Source organism: Lactuca saligna, chromosome 3 (assembly GCF_052625555.1).
Source record: "Lactuca saligna cultivar CGN05327 chromosome 3, ASM5262555v1, whole genome shotgun sequence".
Lineage (NCBI taxonomy): Eukaryota > Viridiplantae > Streptophyta > Magnoliopsida > Asterales > Asteraceae > Lactuca > Lactuca saligna.
In genome coordinates this window covers 50,998,866-51,010,242 of record NC_136419.1, presented here as the reverse complement: position 1 = coordinate 51,010,242, position 11,377 = coordinate 50,998,866, and the positions used below count along the sequence as shown (strand labels likewise).

Genomic DNA, 11,377 nt, shown 5'->3' with positions numbered 1-11,377 from the left:
CCTAGGGTGATGAACTAGGTCGAATGAAACTGCTGTCCAACAGCTCCTGAAGTTCCGTCATGAGCTCCTTCATCTCCATCGGTGCTAATCGGTAAGGTGTCTTTGCTATCGGTGTTGTTCCTGGTAACAAGTCTATACGAAACTCCACCTGCCTATCAGGTGGTAATCCGGGAAGATCTTTGGGAAAGACTTCCGGATAATCACACACAACCGGTATATTCTGCTCCTCTTTCTTCTCCTTCTTAGCATCGATTACGAATGCCAAGTATGATGCACATCCTTTGGACAAACATTTCCTGGCTTTCATCAGGGAGATGATTCCAGAATTCACTCTACGTTTGTCCCCGTACACCATAAATGATTCCTTTCTGGGTGGGTTTACCCTAACTATCTTCTTTCGGCATAATATCTCGGCATCGTTGGTGCTAAGCCAATCCATACCCAAACCGATGTCGAAACCGTTTAACTCTATGGGTAACAGTTCTTCATGAAATTTGTTTCCGTTTAGGTCAATGACGATGTTCCTAATACGATTACTAATAGGTACGAATTTGCCACTGGCAACTTCTACAATCAGGGCATTATCAAGTTTTTCTACAGGCAATGCTAATTTTCCACCAAATTTATGCGACACAAAAGAGTAGTTGGCTCCGGAATCAAATAGTATATTTGCAGGTAAACCATTTACAAGAAAGGTACCTGAAGCGACGTCTGCTGCCTCCTTTGCAGCCTCGAGCGTCATCTGGAAGGCTCTTGCCTTCGGCTTCGGTGGTATGTTGGGCCTTCCCGCATCTTTCTTCTTTGGGCAATCCATAGCAATATGCCCTTCTTCACGACACTCGTAGCACACCTTATTGTTGGTGGTGCACTCATTGGCATAGTGCCCCGTTTTCCAACACCTGTAGTAGGTTACTTCCTCGCCACATTTTCCCGAGTGCTTCTTCTTGCACTTCTCGCACCATTTAAATTCATTTCCTCCCCCAAATTTTTTTGAACCGAACTTGCTCTTCTTTTTGTTGGGTTTAGCAGACCCTTCAAATTTCCTCTTCTCGCCAACCTCGATTTTGCTGGCAGCTCTTCCCTTAATCATGTCCTCCACAGACTTGGCAGCCCAGATAGTTGCCTCCAACGTAGGTGCCTGACGCACTGGCACCGCGTACTCCCATGGAAGTCCCTTTGCGTACTTATCAATTTTCGTCAGTTCATCCGAAACAAGACGCAAGGCAAACTCCATCTTTTCCGTGAAGTTGTTCGTGTATTCATTGATTGACATGCTTCCCTTTTTCAGGGTTAGAAACTGGTTCTCTAACTCTAGTAGGTTTTGGGCTGAGCTGTACTTTCGTTTGAATTGCACCAGAAATTCTGCCCATGTCAGTTACAGGGGCTTGTTGGGGCTTAAAGTCATCCCCAAGGTATTCCACCAACGTACAGCGCCTCCTCGAAACTGACGCACTGCAAACGTGGTTTGTAGCTTTCCTCTGCATCCGCACGTCATGAAAGCTAACTCCATCTCCGAGATCCAATCCATGACCCCGATTGGATCTTCCTTTCCTGTGAAAGTCGATGGCTTGCAAGTCAGAAAATCCTTGTACTTGCATCCATTCCTCTCGACTTCGTCACCCTGGTTGTTTTGTTGAACTATTGGTGGGTTAGCTTGACCAACAGTCCCACTGTAGTTTCCCTCCTCAGTCTGCCCTTCGTTCCACTCGGACTGTTCGATCTGAATAGTTTCTTCCTCTCGATTTTGTTGGAGCAAGAGTCTGGTTTCCTCCATTTGACTATCCAACATTGCATGGATCATCGCTTGCACTCCGGCCATCGTTATTGGCTCGGCAGCGGCTACCACAACTGGTATTTTTTCAATTACTGGGGGTTGGTATCTGTTCCCATTTGCATTCACGTTTCCGCTACGGGTCCTTGCCATCTTGAGATATACACCGAATAAGGTGAATTTAGATCTTTATTTAGGACTGATGTTCAAATCATCCTTATCTCTCCGAAACGTTCACATGCTAGTTCTAATATCGTACTCGTACATTTAGAATCCTAAACACATAAGGTTTCCAGATCCGGTCGGCAACAGACCATAGATCTGAACAATTAACAACATATCAGGCACAAAGTATTTAGCACATAAAAGCATTTTAGGCATAATTCCTAAAATAAGCTAGTGCTCACACCTCACAATCATCGCTTAGCATTCTAAGTTTAAGTCTAGAAATCCTAAAAATTCCTAGTTCGCATAAACTAATGCTCTGATACCAACTGTGACATCCCCAAAATCACGGCCAGAAAAGATCGGTTTGTTTATGCTTTGTTTAAAAATCAGAGTAACATTTTTAAATAAAAGTGTTGTGGAATTTGTCCCAAAACAAAATATGATAAAGATTTATCAAAAGCATTTCCATAGGAATGTATTTCATTAAAAGACTCGGGATGTCATGTTCGTACAGATCAAAAGCATAAATCACATAATACTCTTTATTAATTATACATTTATACTTAAATAATAAACACATAATCACACATAAATCACATAATACTCAAGTATTTCATCTTTATTACTTCAAAAGAGTTACAAGAGTTTACCTAGACTATTACATTGACAAAAATGCTTAGCCCTGAAACCCGTGCGTTACATTTTTCTTCTTCCAATGGCTTCAAGTACACACTAAAAACACTTATAATTGCTCACAATCAGTCACAATAGCTTTAGGGTTTCGAGATTTAGGGTTATGGACTTGGAGGATGAAAATGAGGCCAACACCTTGGGGCCTCTCAACTTGTCAAGTAGGTTACTTAAAATATGCGACTCTTATGATCTCTACTCGACGAGTTTGGGGCTCCCCACTCGTCGAGTTGGTCTATAAAATTGAATAAATTATAAGTTAAATACATAATACGAACAAGGCGTTACAAAAATTATAAAAAATATATTAAAATTTATGATTTTTAATTCTCTCTCTCTCTCTCTCTCTTATATATATATATATATATATATATATATATATATATATATATATATATATATATATATATATATATATATATATCAAGGTTTTAAATAAGGTAAGGCGTGACGTAACGGTAATGTCAAGCCTCAAGATTTTCATAGCTTTGTCGAGCCACATCGTTTGTAAGGCGCGACTTAAAGTGAAAATTTTGTATATAATTAATATTTTTATATATTTTCAACTATTATTCATTTTTTTACATATATATGAGTTAAGACGATATTTTGGTAAAGTTTAACGGCATGTACAACTCTTAGAGCTATGACGTGTCATGATGAGCTTTTTAGATCCTTTATATATATATATATATATATATATATATATATATATATATATATATATATATATATATATATATATATATATATATATATATATATATATATATATATATATATATATATATATATATAAGTGGTGAATCTAGAATAAAAATTCACGTGGTTCCCTAACCATGTTCAACCGGATAGATAAAAGTATGGTTTTGAAAACCGATCTCCATCGGACGGTTCGATCGTTTGAAGCGCGGACCATCCTTGTTGACAATTTTCTTTCTAAAAAAATGCTTGTTAGCAATTAGTGACAACTCACCGGAATACCAAAACTCGTTTCAACTGGTTTGATTAGACCTTTAAAAAAACAATATTTATAAATATAAGTATGATATTTTTAAAAACAACTGCAAAATCAAATGTAGAATAAAAACCTCCCCGACTAATTGGTTTTCAAATTATTAGCTAAATCATAAGTAATCGTGAAACACAATACTACTTTCAAATTTCTCTCGTCGTTTTATTTAGAAGACATCATCTCTCATTTACTTCATTAGTCAATGTGGTACTAACTATAAGTGTTACATATACCCTTCTAAATGAAAGAAAAATTTTAATATCCTTTTTTTTTCTTATTTTTTTAAACACAAGTAGGTCCCTTATTTCTTTTTATGGTATGTCTTAATTTTTTTGATACATAATTTATAATAAATATTGAAAAATTAGGTGGGTTAAAGGACTCACCTTAGTAAAGTAGCCTCTTCGTATAATTAAACAAAAGTGTGGATAAGCTATGGTATAAAGTGTGGATAAGCTATAGGCCTGCCAATTGGATTGACGGGTTGGTAGGTCAGAAAACGTAAACTCAACCCAACTCATATAATATATGTATTGACGGGTTGACGGGTCATGAGTTGGTGGATTGGAAAACTCAATCCAACCCAACCCATATAACCCATTTAAGTATATGTGTTTGTGGGTTCACAAGATAATTTGTCAAACCCTACCCATATAACCCGTTTAATATATAAGCAATACATCTTAAAAAATGAGATTTTTTCAACTTAAATTCATAAAATGATTAAAGTAATTAATATAAAAAAAGGTTTTCAAAATAAATTCATAAAGTAAATAACATACAAATAAAAATGAAAAATGAAAGCATTCATAGAAAGTGAATGTGTTATTCATTCGTGACTCGTGAAAATAATGACATGTATTTTTTCTTTTTCGGATCAACGAACCGCAAATGCATATTAGTCACATACGATTACGGAAATAATACAATGATACGGAATATTACGAATACAAATGGAAATCAAATTTCATTAATAACTAAATATATCATTTTTTAAATGTAATATATATATATATATATATATATATATATATATATATATATATATATATATATATATATATATATATATACGGGTTGGCGGGTTGACCCGCAAACCCAAACAGACAACCCAACCAAACCTATGAAATAAATGGATTGGTGGGTTGGCGGGTCCAAAATATCAACCCAAACCTGTCTATTTTCGGGTTGGATCAGTATCAAGTTACGGATTGGATCAAAAGTTGTCACCCATAATAATATGGTATCACACCTATCAATCTTTATAGGGTGAAGGAAAAAATACAAATGTGCGATAAAACACTTATCTACTAACTTGCAGTTAAAAAAAAAAAAAAAAAAAAAAAAAAAAAATCTTAAACAGATAATTAAAGATGGAAAAACCAAAATCGCCGGATAGATTTTTCATTGTGATTTTCTGAACAAAAACGTGAAGTGCATATTCAGCTAGTCATCACTCGCACGATTATGTGACATTCTTAATAAAAATGTGACTATCAACATGTTCATGTGCAGTTAGACATGAATCGCGTTGTTAATATATATGTTTTAGATTTTTGAGCAAATTACATAAGTCATCTTTATTCGGTTTGAGATAAATATTATGCGTTTCGTTTCTAATTTTTTCACTCCTATGGTATTTTTTGTTACGATTTTTTTCATTCCATACACATATTATTTAGTATTTTCTTTTATTTGTATTTTTTGTTACGATTAAGTTTATCCGCCAACCAGAGTGTCACCGTCTCCTCCCCACCTACTCCGTCTTCTTCAACAATCTCAAAGAATGGTTGAAAATTGCCAATTGGAGTATTATATTGCAAAATCAAATACCAAAAACAAAATTAAACATATATATGCAAAACTATTTGATTAAATTGCAAAATCAAACACAAATCTAGCACACAAAATTTGAAGAACATTGATTTGTAGAGCTGGAAAGAGCTCCCCTTAGAGTTTTACAACCACACACAAACATGTGTGTGAGGATAATAATGTTTTTTTACATGAAAGCACAAAACTTAAAGAACACAATGGGAATGGAACACTTGCTTAGGCTAAGGATTCTGTAGAGAGGGACGAAGATGTGTGGTGTTTCGGATGGGCAATTATTGGGTATTTAGTGTTGAGTTAAATTCATACACTACAAGAAATAAGGACAATAGCGGCGACACATAGTATTAGCAGCGACACGTAATTTGTGTGTTACGTGTCACCGCTAATAGTATGCGTTGCCGCTAATGGCGTCGTCGTTAATAGTAGAAAACAACAATATGTGTCAAAACAATCTAGTTAACCGTGTTCGTTGATCTGGACCAAATCGAACGACTGGAAACGATGTTCGCTCAATGTATTAATGGTGACCTCAATGACGCCGACACCATCGCCGCTAATGCTCCAAAAAAAGGCACTATTTTTTCTCTCGTAAGGGCATCATTGCTAAAACCCAAACGTTGCCGCTAATACCTCCCCGTCGCCACTAAAGGTCATTGCGTATATACCAGCCTCCATCGCTTTCTGTAATCTGTTTATTTCACTATAGCTATTGTCGACGACTTATACCAAAGTAGAATCACCGGCGAAGCAACCTCTATCACCGACGATGACAAGAGCAGCATCATCCGCAACGGAAGTCTCATCACCGACGGCAGGTGATTCCCGAATTTTACAGGTTATTCCTGATTTTTTTTCCCGATTTTTTTTTTCTGTCCACCGACTAACTAAGTGATTAACTAATAGTTTGGGTGTTTGATTTTGTGTATTAAACTTTGTCGACCTCTTGTAACATCCCGTTTATAATAAGATAATTAAATAATAAACCCGGGGCACGAGAAGTAATATTTATTATTATTTAATATTATTATAGTCCAAAATCAAATAATAATTAGTGGGGTGTTGGTTTCGAGGTGCCAAATGATGTACTTTTGATTTCCGAGGGTTAAAGTGTAATTTCAGGACTTATTTGAAAAGGATTTCAGAAGTTAGGGTGTGTTTGGTAAATATTGGATCAAAGTTGAAAGGATTTTGAAATCGGAGGGTTGTTAGATAAATTTCGGACTTCATCTGAAAGGAAATTTAGAACGCAGTGTATAAAACGTAAATAATGGGCTTTGTTTGAAGATATTGAGAATAAGAGGGACCAGTTCTATCATTTTCTCTATATGGTTGCATGAACCGGGTATTTAACTGTTGATTTCCCATCAACAACCCTAACCCTAGACACAACATTGGCCGCCTCCCTTATACATCCCTCCAGCCGTCACCACCCCCTCTTCTATCTCTTAACCCCAGCGCCACCATGTCGCATGTTCTGATTAACCAAGACCATCGATGAGATCCTCTATGATCGAAGGAACTGAAGACCACCAGGGGCTAACAGACGATCCTCCTGCAGTCGGGTCCTTACCTCTAGCCATTGTTGTGTCGTCGTTGTTGATGACGGAGCTGCCGACGAGGTCAGTGAACCATCGTCTCTTCGTTGCTGTTGCTACTATACTCAGTGGGTTCGAACCACCTTCTTCCCTCTTCATTTCCATCCTGATGGTTGCCTCACTACTAGCGTTTGGAGGCTTACGCCCTCTGGCCACCACATATCGCCGTGGATTGGTGGTTGAGCTCATGGAATTGCGAAGCCATCGTCGTTGTTGTCCGTTTCTTGTGCTGCCGCCTTCGCAACCCACCTCAGTGGGTGTTTGGTTTATTTTTCTGAGCAAAAAGGGACTTGTGTGCATGATTGTGGGTTGTGTCCGTGATGGTAGAAGGACACCAGAGTACCCCTTGGCCAGAGATTCGAAGAAAGACCACCGCCACCACTGCAGGGTAGTGGCTGCCACCATGAACAGCCGCCTGCCGCCATTAGGTGGCTATGTTTGTGTGTGTATTTTTGTAAGTTGTGTGTGCGTGTGTTTTAGCGTGTATCTCAAGATTTGGTGTCTCGGTTTGCTACTACCGGAGAGAAGTCAAGGAAAAACCACCATGGTCGCCGGCCATGGTGGCTGCCGCCTCAAGACCACCATGGAGGGTGTGTATGTTGTTGTGTGTGTTTATTAGTGTTGTGGGTGTGTATTGAAATATGGAATTGTAATGCGTAATCCATCGGAATAGTAAAGAAAACCCTAACAACCACCATGAGGTGGTGGCTGCCGCCTCCTACTGCCACCGGCCGCCGTATCGGGTGGTGGTGTGCCTTATTTGGTTTGTGACTCGTTTGGATGTTGGACAAGGGACTACTAAACCCTAGTGGGCCCAAAGAGACCCCAACGGATCCAATAAAACCCTAATGGGCTTGATGATATTCTAGTGGGTCTAATAGGCCCAATAAAGACCTATTTGACCTAAAAGCCCAACAAATTGAGAAATGGACTAGTAATTAGGGTTTGGAAAACCCTAATTTGGGGAATTAACCGGGACACGCGGGAATTATTTAATAAACTTGAAATATTAAATAATAATCATTGGCATAATTTAATCTAAGCAATATTAGACTCAATGGATTAAGTGCTTAGTGGATTAAGTCCTTAATGGGTTAAGTAGGAAACTTAACCCTAATCGGTATTTTATGTGAAACCCTAACTTCACTTGGGTTTATTGTTGGGCCTTTCTATTGGGCCTTGATGATTGGATTATTAATGGTCCATCCAAGAATAATCATATGGACTAAAATAATTTAATGGGCCTAGGGTAAGGCCCATGTAAGGGGTTGGGCGTAATTTGGAAAATTGGGCCATAGATGGGTCATAGTTGGGCCTTAATGATTATATGATGTTGGGCCTTAGAATAAGATCATGTATAGGCCTGGGCCCAATTTGGAAAATAGGCCATATGTTGGGCTTTGATTCCTAGTTTGACTTTTGGGTCTTTGGTTTGGGCCTTAGGCTTGAATCAAGCCAATATGGGGTAATGTAGCCTGTTACTCCAAGAATGTGTGGTTATGTGTTTGGACCCAATTATTAATTGGGTGATGTTTTGATATTGACAGTTCAAGAATCTGTCATCCAGCAACTGGGATTGTGTCTATGGGACTTCAGCATTTCGAGGTGAGTTATCCTCACTATACTAAGGGGTCTAAGGCACCAAGGCCGACCCATTGGATTGATATCCTAGTAGTCATTGATATGTTGAGTTGAGTTGGTAATGTATGCTAGTTGATATGCTAGTCGGGTAGACCTGTAGGACTGCCTGTGATATTGATTGATTACCTGTATGTGCATTTATCTGTTACATGTCGACATGTTGTGTGGGGTGGGTTGAGGTTGTACTGCTCCGTGCGGTAGCCAACAAACCCGAGAGTATTCCAGATATGAGCTGAGGGCCCGGTAGGCATTCCAGACTCATATTGAGGACTCGAGAGAATTCCAGATACGCGCTGAGGGCCCGGTAGGCATTCCAGACTCGTACTGAGGGCTCGATGGCATTCCAGATACGAGCTGAGGGCCCGGTAGGCATTCCAAACTCGTACTGAGGGCCCATGGGTAGTCCAGCTTGTAAAGTTGTGGACCCAGTACATGATGTTCTGTTTTGATTGATATCATATGATAATGTTGATATTGCTATGTGGACTGTATTTGTGTCGGTATTTTGGGGGTAACTCACTAAGCTTTCGGGTTTACAGTTTCAGGTACATTAGGGGATCGTGGCAAGGCACGGGCGTGATCTACAACTCCTCACTTTTTATGACTATGTTTCTGGGATACTCTGATATTCTACATTTTGAAAACAAGTTTGTAATAACTAATGGTTTTTGGGTTGCTTAAAAAGTTTTAAATTAGCTTGAATTTTTGGGTGTTACACCTCTAATTTCGGGTTGTCATCACCACCACCAAATCCATCGGAAGCTTTTGCCGCCACATCACCACCACAACACCCCCACAACATTACCATCTTTCTAATTTCTTTCCACCACAGGTTCTATTCCATTTCATGAAGTATTCTAATCTAGTTCTTCATATTCTATGCATTATGTATGTGTGTAATGTTTTTGACGTATGGAAAAAAAAATTGTATAATAAATATATGTATGGAAAAAAATTGAAAAAAAAGTAGGATGCAATAATTGAAAAAAAAATGAAAAAATAAAGTGTGATGCTATAATGTGTATTTGTATGTATAATGTATGTTTAAGTATATTTGTATGATGTGTGTATTTATGTATGAAAAAAAAAACAAAGTAGGATGCTATAATGGAATATGTATTTATTTTATTGTATGTGTAATTGTACGTATAGAAATTATGTATGCAGTGTTTGTGTTTGTATGCAATTTAGATGCTATAATGATATAGATGAAAAAAAATGAAAAAAAAAGTAGGATGCTATAATGGAAAGTGTATTATTTTTAATATGAAATGTGTGTAACTTTTAATTCATATTGTAATTTTGCAAGCTATATATGGGGTTTAGTTGGGCGATACTCTTCTATAGCGGATGTTATCGGCCTAGGACATGGAGGTAATGGAGTCGGGGATCCATCAACTCCAGTAGAGCTCATATATTCCCCTGTCGGGAACCGTGGTAATTGGTTTACCCGTGAGATTGGGCGGTATATGTGGATGGACATCCCTTTGAATGTATCTTGTTGGGAAAATGTTTCCCTCGCTTTAAGGAATGTCACAGTGGTGCATCTATAGGTAACATGGATAATATTTTCAGTTTAGTTGTGATTGATATTTAATTAACTAAGTTTTTTGTATTTTTATAATAAGTTTGATTTGGATAAGGTTTACTTGGATCCCGAGCATGCTCAACTGTTTCAGAGCATCGATGCGACTTTACAAAGAGTTTATAGAGTCTAGAAAAATAAAGTGCATACTTATTTTCAGAATGTCGGGGGGCTTACAGATATCCCAAGGTCATTAGCCCCCCCCCCCCCCTCCCCTGATGGTATGTCACGTGAAAATTGGGCAAAAGCAGTCGGACATTTTCAAACGCTCGAATTTTTAAAGCGTTCGATGTCAAGAAAAGGAGTCTGTGCACAACAAGAAGTTGTAAAGAAGTAAGTTATGATATATTTAAATGTTTATTTAAATTATAATTAATCTAATTTTTATGTTAAATAGGACATCACTCGAATCGAATCATTTCATAAGGCTAATACCGATTGTCAAGGGGTATTTAGTAATTCTGCAGTAGAGTAACAATATGTAAGTTCTTAATTTGTATTTTCATTTAAGTATTTATATCGTCAAGGAATATTTAGTAATCTAATTTTTATGATGTCTATCATTTTTTGAAAAAACAGAATGCTTTACTCCATGACATTAGTCAACAAACTCAAGCTTCTTCTGAAGCCAGCTGTCTAACACCAAAGGATACATAAAATTGTTTCAAAAGAATATTGGATGTTCGAAGAGGCCATATCAGAGGCATTGGGTGTAATCCTTCTACGGTTGTGTCGATGTACGATCAGGAACAACCACTAATGCATCCACCTCCATAATCACTGGTGACAAGTCTATTTAATTTTGTTAATCGTTTCACATGTTGGTAATTGTTGTTTTAGTAATAGTTTCAAATGTTGGTAGATGTTTGATAATAATTTTTATGTTTGTAATTGTTAGTTTTGGTTATAGTTTGATATACTGGTATTTTGTACTTTGGTAATTGCTAGTTTATGAAAGTACAATGCTATAATGGAAAAAAATAAAAAAGTACAATGCTATAATGTGTTATATGCAATATGTGTAATTTAGTAATTATTAGTTTATGAAAGTACAATGCTATAATGGCATTTTATAG

At 37.4% G+C, this 11,377-nt stretch overlaps 1 long non-coding RNA gene across 1 annotated transcript; it reads left to right on the top strand.

The window, feature by feature from the left end:
• Positions 1 to 8,116: 8,116 nt before the first annotated feature.
• LOC145033661 (uncharacterized) lies at positions 8,117 to 11,115 on the top strand. Its single transcript, XR_013677637.1, has 3 exons — positions 8,117 to 10,634; positions 10,699 to 10,782; positions 10,881 to 11,115. It is a non-coding gene; the product is annotated as an uncharacterized LOC145033661 (long non-coding RNA).
• Positions 11,116 to 11,377: the final 262 nt, after the last annotated feature.